Source organism: Petromyzon marinus, chromosome 15 (assembly GCF_048934315.1).
Source record: "Petromyzon marinus isolate PM22_M1 ecotype Great Lakes invasive population chromosome 15, UKy_Petmar_22M1.pri1.0, whole genome shotgun sequence".
Classification (NCBI taxonomy): Eukaryota; Metazoa; Chordata; class Hyperoartia; order Petromyzontiformes; family Petromyzontidae; genus Petromyzon; species Petromyzon marinus.
The window spans coordinates 21,329,808-21,341,557 of NC_133681.1; positions in this window are offsets into that span (position 1 = coordinate 21,329,808).

The window sequence follows — 11,750 nt, forward strand, 5'->3', positions numbered from 1 at the left end:
TCCCAGCGGTATGCGAGCGATGCCTGGCGACGCTTCCAAAATTCCAGGAACACCGTGGCTGTTGCGACACACCACACGGGGAGGATTTACTTTGAAAAGTAATTTCACTATCGATTGCTCAAGGGTTCAAAGGTTACCTAATGTAGTCTGTTAAATGTAATGTTCAAAGTAACTTCATTAGTACTTTTTTTTCTTTCATAAATACCTTTATTGGCTTTTTTTGGTACATTGCCACAATTTTATCCCACTTGCACTGAGTGGCATGGCATGAGATTGAGTTTTCCTTTGGATCTATAACAGAGCAGTGCTGCTCTTCGTGTTACAAAACGTTACACAAAAGTGAATGTCACAGAGCTACCTCTGTGATCTCTGGTCCACACAGTAGGGGTAGCTCTTTCCCAAATGCTTTGCCACGGAGAGGAGCGTTTGTTACGTGATAGTCAAGCTAACATTTTTATTCTCAGAGCTGGAATGTAGCATAATTAAGTACAGAACCAACTTTAACATTATGGATTTTTTGTATTTGTTGTGCAGATATCGGTGACTGAGTTGAGACCATCATCTTGCTATAATTGAGAAACTGGTTTAATCGCAGGTGGCCACTTTCATTTCAACACAGAATCTCAGCGGCGGCAACGCAGCACTCTGAACTCTGAGCCACCTGGCCACTTTGCATTTTTCATGGAATCGCCTTGGGGTACCGCATTCGTTGCTTGTTGCAGAGGTTCGTGGTTCAAATTATGTGGCTGCCCTGATTAATATTGCCCGTGTATTAATTACACAAAAATACACACCATCTGCTTCACAGTGGACATTAAAGATTATCGGTTATCATTCGTAAGAGTAGGACAATGTGTGCAAGTCATGGTCCAAATTTGCCCTCATTGAGCAGTGGGTTCATAATAGGACTGTCAGGATCACTGCATACGAACATTGCAAGACATGATGGTACTGTATATGGTTGTACGTATGTATGTTGAACTTCTTTAACACTGTATGTGGCCAAATGTGCTCATCATCATTGCAAACATGTTGATACTTGTCACTGTGTCTGGACAATGTGTGCCAATGCTTAGCATCACTTACCCCAAAGTCCCATGAAAACTGCGAAGAATATGGTGACCGGATTTTCATACATGTGTGAAGTCTGCAACGGCACAATCAGAGGTGTTAGTCACAATTAAACCTTAAATCTTAGCATCCACGTCTTTTCAATATCAACAGCAGGAAAGTAATGATGCATCGATTGATTTTTAAGTTAAAATAGATTAATCACTCATGAAACATCCATTAAATTGTGGAGATGACAATGCTCTACAATGTCTGATATTATAGCGCTATTCATGTATCAAACAAATCTGTATAAATGTGACAGAAAGAGCAAAATAAGCAATGGGCAGTTCCATGATTGTGGACATACATTTCTGACACTTTAAAGTGAATAATCATTATTTCGGCATGACATGTCAACTAATTAGCACTGAAATTCAGATTTCAAAATACTTTGTCCACTTGTATTGATCGTGGAGAAATACTCATGAAATACATCGTGTCGGATTTACTCAAAGTAACTTTTGCACTCCCGCTGGGATGTGACGATGCATTCATTTTCATGTATTTGTCTAACCATCGACTTAGTCCATTAAAATGCCCTATTTGCTAAAACTATAACTAACTACCTTAAAAATTATCACACGTGTATTATTAGTATAAAAATTTTTAACACCCACACGAATGGCAGCATAGTGTTTAGCATGATGTGCTGCAATCTAGTGATCATGGTTAATGTTAATGATACAATCTCAGCAACGTGAGTTGGCTTTGTGATAATGATGCACAGCACCAAAAACCAATAAGTATCCTTATTTAGAGGGAACATCGATGGTGTATTTGTGTGATACCTTCGCAGTCTCGCAGGTATCATTTAGCCTCCAAAAGGTGCATTTTTGGTCACACTGGGGACACATGACCAGGGATCCTTCGATGGTGTTGTTGCATATTTCTCCACTGCACACATAGACACGCACGAACATAAACACACTAATGGGCATAGTACACTTGGATGAGAAATATAATTTGCCTAAAGGTCATGCCACCTTTGAATGTGTCATACCCTCCCTTTAAACAAAGTCAGACTAAATTATGGGTTCCAACATCAAGCATTTTCCAAAGTAAAATGTATTTGCTGATTTCGATTTAAAGCTTTCGTGACTGCAATGATTCATCTTCTTTGGTTCTTTCGGTAAAGTCACGTAGAATGAGAATAAAATAATAAATTGATAAAATAAAATAACACAATAATATTCTCACGACGTTTCGGCCACAACACAAGCGGCCTTCATCAGGTGAAGGGACGAGACTGTCTGGTAGGACAGCGCTGGAGTGAAAGAGCCACGTTCAGATCACGGCCTTTAAGCTGTGTGAGAGGAACAAAGCGCCTTGACAAAGGAATTAGCATATAATTTAGCATTGAAATGGCTGAATGATTAGCTTGTGACTGGTCACAGAAATAGCTATGTTAAAAGTTAAAGCATACACATCCGCAGAGGCACCCCTTGATAAAGGAATTAGCATAGAATTTAGCATTAAAATAGCTAAGTTAAAGCATACACATCCGCAGAGGCACCCCTTGACAATGGAATTAGCATAGAATTTAGCATTGAAATAGCTGAGTGATTAGCTTGTAACTGCTCACAGAAATAGCTACGTTAAAGTCAGAGCATACACATTCACCGAGGCACTTAGTACAAATCAAACAGGAGAATTTAGCATTGAAATAACTAGGTGAATTTAGCATTGAAATAACTGAGTGATTAGCTAGTGACTGGTCACAGAAATGACTATGTTGAAGTCAAGGCCTACACATCTGAGCTATTCACAGTACTATATAGTGAACCAATAAAAAACTAAAATATAAATTACCTTAATGTTATCAATAAACTCTATATTCTCCAATCAGCTAAGCTACCAACAATAAGTCGTTATATATCACAATGCTATATGGCGAAAAAATGGGTGGATTCTTACCCTCAACTTTAGCACCACGGATAGCTACGGGCCCCGTTCAGACGGACGAGTTCGTCCATGGTCGGAACAGAGGAGGGGGAGAGAGACAGCTGCGAGGCGCTATTATACTCCATGTTGTAAAACCATACCATTAACCGTGGTGTGAGAGGTATTAAGAGTCAATGCTGGCGAAAGAGCTGCGGTCTGAAGGTCATCGTAAAAATACAATTAATTAAGAACAGAAATGGTTTAAAACATCTTTCCAGTGGTTACTAAGCCAGAATCCATCTTCTCGGTTGAAATTGTCTCTGTGCTTGTATATGTGAATGGCCTCATGAACGAATCTCTCATGGTAGCCGGTTGGTTTGCAAAGAACCTCCGTCTTGGAGAAGTCAATGTCATGTGAGCCCACTGAATTATAACAGTGATCTGCCACGGCAGAGGAGTTCGTCCTACGGTGTTTCAAGTCTGCTTTATGTTCGCGGATGCGGTCCGAGATATGTCTTTTGGTTTCTCCAATGTAGCTACTACCACAGAGGCACTTTAGTTTGTAAACGCCCGGGTATTGTATGTCTGGAACAGCATCTTTTACAGATGGAACTAAATCACGGATTTTATGTACTGTGTTGAATCGGACCTGGATCTTGTGTTTATTCAGGATTTTGGAGATCTTTTTAGTGACCCCTGCAATGTAGAGTAAGGTGATGGTTTTGAGTGGCTCCACAAGAGGATCCTTCTTCATGACTGGAGTGATGGCTTTGCGGATTGTGTAGTCGGAGTAGCCATTAGCCCTGAGAGCCTGGTGTACGTGCTTGAGTTCACTGGTAATGTGTTCCTGGTCGGAAATGCATTGGGCTCTATGGTATAGAGTCTTGATGAGGGAGTTCTTCTGGAATGGATGGTGGTGGGAATCCGGTTTCAAGTAAGCATCTGTATGGGTAGCTTTCCTGTAGACAGAGTGGCTCATTGAACCATCATGTCTCCTTTTAATTAAGACATCCAAAAAGGGTAGTTTGCCATCTTTTTCGACCTCCATGGTAAATCTGATTGCTGGGTGTATGGAATTGATGTGGTCGCGGAATTGGTCTAGAGCAGGCTGGCCATGTGGCCAGATGACAAAGGTGTCATCAACGTACCTCTTCCATAAGGTCGGGCGTAGAGTGGCAGTCTGGATGGCGTCAGTTTCAAATTTTTCCATGAATACGTTGGCTACAACCGGAGATAGGGGGGAGCCCATTGGGGTGCCCTCAGTTTGTTTGTAGAAAGTTCCATTCCAGGTGAAGTATGTGTTGGTTAAGCAATGTCTCACCAGGGGGGGTACATCAGTATGCAGTCCTTGATGAACCAGGTCTTCAATGATAGCGATGGTGTCAGGTACCGGGACTTTGGTGAACAAGGACACCACATCAAAACTGACAAGCAGGTCGTTTGGGGACAGGGAAATGCCTTTGATTGTCGATACCAGGTGAGTAGAATTTAGTACCGCAGAGGTGGTTTTTCCAGTGAAAGGTCGCAGTATATCAGCAAGAAAACGTGCCAGTTTGTAGGTGGGGGAGTTGATAGTAGAGACGATGGGACGAAGGGGTGTATCTTCTTTGTGTATCTTTGGAAGGCCATATAATCTTGGTGGTCTGGCAGCAGAGGGTTTCAACGAGAACTGTTTGATCTCATCAATTAATGCTGTTGAATCAGAGATGATTTTGTTCGTTTTGGTGACCAGGCTGTTGGTGGGATCTCTTTTTATTTTTGTATAGCTGCCATCGTTGAGTAGTTCTCAACGATGGCAGCTACTATCAACTCCCCCACCTACAAACTGGCACGTTTTCTTATTGGTTCACTATATAGTACTGTGGATAGCTCAGATGTGTAGGCCTTGACTTCAACATAGTCATTTCTGTGATCAGTCACTAGCTAATCACTCAGTTATTTCAATGCTAAATTCGCCTAGTTATTTCAATGCTAAATTATCCTGTTTGATTTGTACTAAGTGCCTCGGTGAATGTGTATGCTCTGACTTTAACGTAGCTATTTCTGTGAGCAGTTACAAGCTAATCACTCAGCTATTTCAATGCTAAATTCTATGCTAATTCCATTGTCAAGGGGTGCCTCTGCAGATGTGTATGCTTTAACTTAGCTATTTCAATGCTAAATTCTATGCTAATTCCTTTATCAAGGGGTGCCTCTGCGGATGTGTATGCTTTAACTTTTAACATAGCTATTTCTGTGACCAGTCACAAGCTAATCATTCAGCCATTTCAATGCTAAATTATATGCTAATTCCTTTGTCAAGGCGCTTTGTTCCTCTCACACAGCTTAAAGGCCGTGATCTGAACGTGGCTCTTTCACTCCAGCGCTGTCCTACCAGACAGTCTCGTCCCTTCACCTGATGAAGGCCGCTTGTGTTGTGGCCGAAACGTCGTGAGAATATTATTGTGTTATTTTATTTTATCAATTTATTATTTTATTCTCATTCTACATGACTTTACCGAAAGAACCAAAGAAGGTATTTGCTGATGTTTAATTATAATTTTCGTTGATATCAGTGGTGTAACATCTCTATGTATTGATTTCCAGGGGTGTTTACAGCCCTTTTATCAATCGACTTCTGGCTGAGGGCCTCCCCACACCTCGTGGGTCATGAGGGCTATTTAATTCTAGTCATCCCACACTGGTCAGTACGGGTTGAATATGGGAAGCGAAGACTCCAGACACAGAGTACAGCAATGTATTTCCTGCACTTGCTCCCCGCTGTCCGTCATGCAGCTCCAAAGAGTCTATGTGTGTAAGTCGTATTATAAGGATACGTTTCACATTTAAACATTTTGTATTTGAATATTTTTTGCTTTTGATTTTCGGATTATTTACAATTCGTAAGAATGTACAATATATTCATGTGAACAAGAGTGACGAAACCCGATGCCACGTGATACGTGTCGTCGTGAGTGACGTCACAATGGGCGATGTCATGTTTTCTGAGCAATCCAAAACAATGTTTAATTTTCCCTGGATTGTCCGAAATATTGTAGCTAGGCTTGATTTTTTGGATTTACTTTTAGAAACAGAGACATTTGGAACATATATACATATACAATATATTGAATGTACTATATTTGTACTGTATATGTATATAAACTGTATGAGATTGTATATATGTGCATATGTACTTTAATAGTGAAATGTTAAAGATGTGGCCATGAAATTGCTTGCTCATGCCACTGCTGGTGGAAGGTCCTCCACTAAAGAATGCTCTAGATTGCCCCTCGAGATGATATTTGGCCTACTCGTCCATGATGGCCAGACGTCTTGGACACGGTGGGAGTACCCACATTTTACCCCATCACATCTGAACTGCCAATCATCTAACTGCGGTGTCTCCGTTTATACTGCTGAGCATATGTGGGATAACTGAAGAAACCTAGCCATTATTTCAGCTGCCATGCCAGGCGATCGCACTGGAAATCTATAAACTGCAATTCTAGAAATGTAACTATTACGCCATGGCAGCATCCCATGGGATTGTATATAAGTGTATATGTATGTCTATATGTACTTTACGTGTATATGTACTTGTGTATAGCCTTAGTAGGTGCTTGCTGATACTCATTGTTCAGTCTGTATTGCTATGCAGGAGATCTGTGTGAGTTCTACATCTGACACATGAGTGTATGTGTGTGTGTGTTTGTATGCATTTGTCTGTATGCATGTGTCGGGCCAGTACCTAGTGATGTCACGGTCATTGCTGAATACTCCAAAGAAAAAGGAGATCAGGCCGACGATTGCAGCGAAGATCAGCATCTTTGTGTAGAAGCCGAGCCATGCAAAATAGAGCCCCACTTGCTCCCCGAAGTATGACCTGTGCCGACAACATCACTCGCACACACAGCGCAAACATCACCAACCGCACATGGCACCAGTGGTGTAGCTATCGAATATGTAAGCAAGGACCATGGGCTGGAGGGAAATGTGAAGAGCAGGGAAGGCATGGGCAAATGCTATTCTGGAACTCCATTTCCCCAGCCGTCTGTGCTATCAACTCCCAGCTAGCATTCAAGTCCAGCCTTAGGACCTTTCTGGACAGGGCACGTCCCTAAGAGGTACGATGGCCTGTGGTCGAGACTAAGAATGATGTGGCAGTCAAGAGAAGGAATGCGTCTGAGAGGATGTGCACCACAGAGATTTAAGTAATGAAATCAGCATGTGTGCAGGAGCCACATGGATCGTTGCATCAGGAGACTGGGAGAGATGGCGAAGGCTTGGGGAAGTCTTCATCCAGCAGTGGATAGGGCATGAACTTACCGCACAAGGTCAAGAGGCTGCTCCTTGAAAGAGCGCCCGGCTCTCGCCCACTCCCGTCGCAGCGTGTTGCGGTCGCCCAGCGTGTTCGGGTTTTTGGTGGGATGAACAGACTCACTCTGACATGGGGAAAGCAATTGTTAGTCACAAACACTGCATGGACATTCACAAATTACCAGCTCCACCCCCCCAAAACTCTGCCGTGGCGCTGCTGTGGTGTAATGGTGTTGCACACTGCACTGGACTTGCAAAGTTAGAGGTCGCCCATTTGATTTCATGGGAACGACAGTTAAAACAATGACCACGTTTCTTAATCACGCTGCTTCTTCCCAGCAAGCAGTGTAAATGGGTGCACCCACAGTTAATCTATTGGTTGTTCACGTGTTGTGGGATGAAGTGTGGGTACTTCTAATTCTTCCAAAGACTTCTGTCCCACGTGAAATAGTCGGCCAAATACCCTTGAGAATGGCTCTCTAGAGTGCTCGTGGAGTCCTTTCCAATGCATGGATATTGAACTTCTTTTGCACCGTATGTAGCCAACCATGCAAATCAGAGGTGTGTTTAGTGAGCTGGGGAACCTGGACACCTATGCGGCGCATCTCTGTGGGACACTAATGTTAAGTATGTGGTAAGCTTTAGACTATGCTATAGCGTCCTATACAGGTGTGCAATTCAGGTGTCGTACCTGGGCCTCCCGTAGGGTGTCAGTGTGCCCTCCACCCCCTACCCCCCCAACAACTTACGTCATGCAGTGGATAGGCTGCAGTATAGCAGCCATTTTCAATCATTTGGTTGATATTTAATATGTTCGTGCTGTCTTGTGGCATGGGGTTTTGCAGCATGTAGTGAACCTGTGTGAGCACACATGACACACACATGACAAACATAACATGCATGAAACATAGGGCTGGGTGGGTAAGCTATTATTGACTCACTCCACTCTGAAATGTTTCCCCCTCTCCAACCACCACCAGCCTACACAGTTATAATGGGCCCACAACTCTTATTGAGTCCCGACTCGGAAAGGTCCATAGAACACCCCAAAAACTGAAGCAGATATGTACCGATTTCAGCAAGTACAATATCCAGATTTCAAGGAGACATTTTATGCATGCTTTCCATGCACAAAGGCAATTTATTCAGAATACAATACTATCAAAACCCCAAATGCCCACAATATTGGCTCGACAGGATACCTGCTCACCAAGAACCATATCAACAGTAGTCTTTCATTCTTTTGTTGTGCAGGGGAGAGTGATTGAGGGGACGTGGTTATATAATGTGGGCAGGACTTACAAAGGGTGGGGCTGCTAGCTCACCATGTCTCCTGGTTAAGCATCCCAAAAATTTGGTAGCTTTCTCTACAGGGACACATATTACCACAACCCATAAATCATAAATCCAGGCATTCTTAATAAACCATAATGATTTACACTTCTAACCACATGTCACTCAGAGATCGCAAGTTGCGATACAGAGCTGAAAACTTTAATTAAAATGATAAAAACACGACAAAACCCTTTTAAATTAACATGTTTTTGCAAAAAAACCACCCCATTCTGGCATTATTTATACAGCATTATTGATACAAACGTACGATTTGGCTGCGTACGGCCGGTGGGATGAGGACGTCATGATCCTTTATAGGATAGATGTCCTGCTGCGAACGCCGGTAGGGTGCCGTGAAATAGTCCGGTTGTTTGGGCACGGCTCCCGGCTTCAGGTGGTGAATATTTCCCAGGTAGTGAAGAGGCCCACTGTCTGAGCCTGACACCTGGGGGAGGTCGCTCTCCTTGAGTGGCACCTGTTTGATTTTAAATGTATTAAACCCTTTGCCTCGAGCACATGGAATCATCATCAGCCAAAATCAGTCCACGAATGGATGAAGGTCTCCCCAAGTTGTTGCAATCTATACAAGTCCTATAATACAACAAGTCCTATAATACAACAAGTCCTAAAATACAACAAGTCCTATAATACAACAAATCCTATAATACAACAAGTCCTATAATACAACGTTCTATACAAGTCCTATAATACAACAAGTCCTATAATACAACAAGTCCTCTAATACAAGTCCTATAATACAACAATTCCTATAATACAACAAGTCCTATAATACAACAAGTCCTATAATACAAGTCCAACAATACAACAAGTCCTATAATAATACAAGTCCTATAATACAACAAGTCCTATAATACAATAAGTCCTATAATACAACAAGTTCTATAATAATACAAGTCCTATAATACAACAAGTCCTATAATACAACAAGTCCTATAATACAACAAGTCCTATAATACAACAAGTCCTATAATACAACAAGTCCTATAATACAACAAGTTCTATAATACAACATTCTATACAAATCCTATAATACAAGTCCTATAATACAACAAGTCCTATAATACAACAAGTCCTATAATGCAACAATTAATATGCCAAAAGCCTCCACTGCATATCCCACCCACTCTTCAAGTTGTCCCACCAATATCCCCAGTCATGAGCACACGCACATGAGCCAATCTTATCTCGCCATCTCTATGATATACATCATCTTGGGCACATTCTCTCCTTCTGCTGCCACTCCAATGTCATTTTCGGCCAGCAGACATCATCCCTTCAAGCAACGTGCCCTTCCCGAGCCCATTCACTTTTCTAAAAAGAGTCAATATGTTGCTAATATGCATATTTTTCCAAGTGTACGTTTTTCTAATCCGTTTGTATATTTACGTCTCTCGATATCTCGTAATGTCAGTGTTACGATTATTATCGTTGAACGTCATAAATTATAATCATCACAATCATCACCCTCACCATCATACTCTGTATCACATGCATGATCATCGCAATTATCATCACAACCATGATGAATCTTCACAAACATTATTGTCACCACATTCATTATCACCATCATAATCACAATCATCACCACAATCATCATCACAATCATCGGCATCATCATGATCATCATTACAATGACCATCAGAATCTTGCCTGGATGTGTAGAATCTCGGCATAGGTGGTGAGTGGGTTCCATGGCGCGTGTACTTTCACAAAGGTGGTGCGTCCGCTCACCGACTCCTAGTGGATGGCACGAAGTTCATCGTCAGACTCTAGATGAGTGCATTTAGTTGTATTTATTAGACTTTGTTTGACCAGGTGAGAGTTCAAGGGAACAGGATGGTCTCATTTGGAAGAGTGTCCACGGCCGCGTGGATTTTCGTGCTTGTGTCACGTGTTGTTAGCACCTCGTGCCGATCAACGTGTGGCACAACCCAAAAGCAAATTGCATAACGTACGTGCAGTTATCGAACACTTATTACTACAGTATAAATAGCTGGCATGCCACATTAAGGTGGAGACTGTTATACCCTCCAGTATAAATGGGTAAGCCACAATTAATCCATCTTAAGATTGTGCATGGTGGGGTAAAGTATGGGTATTCGCTATCTCTTTCAAGACGTCTGGCAAGCAGAGAAGAGTAGGCCATATACCCTCCAGCGGGGATCTTTAGCGCTCCTACTCAAGGAATGTATGCCAGCAGTGAAATTATGAAGCAATCACAGTCTAACACCTTTTTATTTGTATACAGTGTCTGTCATCTATAGCAGAGAGACACGCAGGAAACTTACCTCCTTGGGTTCAATCTCGAGATCTAGCCCCATCTTCATCAGGCTTGCCTGATATTCGGTCCTCTTCTTCTGTCAAACAAAATTGACCATCTGTGTTATACATTGTTCTCAGTTGTGTCACTGTGGGAGTCAAGTCAAGAGGTGAGGAAACTTCTTGAACTCTTACAATGAGTAGAGCCTCACATGGGAATCAATCAGAGAACGGCTCTGCAAAGTAGCATCACTGAACTGCTTCAGTCGGTGTCACTTCAGCAGACCTTAATAAAATAAAAATTTGCACAGCTCTTTGTCAATCAACTCTTTGAGTTTACCTTATTTGTTACAGGGATGGTCTCACTTAGCTAGTTGCTTTGCTATTTTACAAGGGAGATAGATCCATTGTGCGTGGGTACAATAGCAACAAAATAAACAAAAACATCAATATTGCAGAGAATGCATACTGGGTACTTCAGCACTGTTATAATAGTTTTCCATTTGGCAGTTAGAATGTGGATATTACATATATCCTGTAAGTTATGCCTGGGTGTCGGTGTGTGCAATATGAAAGTGGTGTATTTATTGAGGAGTTGTGGATGGAGTGTGATACGTAACGATAATTGATTGTTGTACGCCAAAGCAGTGAGGCGTATGGTTCAGGGTATGGATGTGCGAGTTGAGTGATGGGAGTCTAGCGTTCATTGACTAGCGTGGTCTGCAGTTGACGATACAGTTTGATAAAGGATGTATACTGTGGATTTAAAGACTCGTATGGAGGTGGCAGGGTGACTCAGCAGTCAGAGAGCTGAGCTGGCACCACTGCGTCAAACCTAGGTT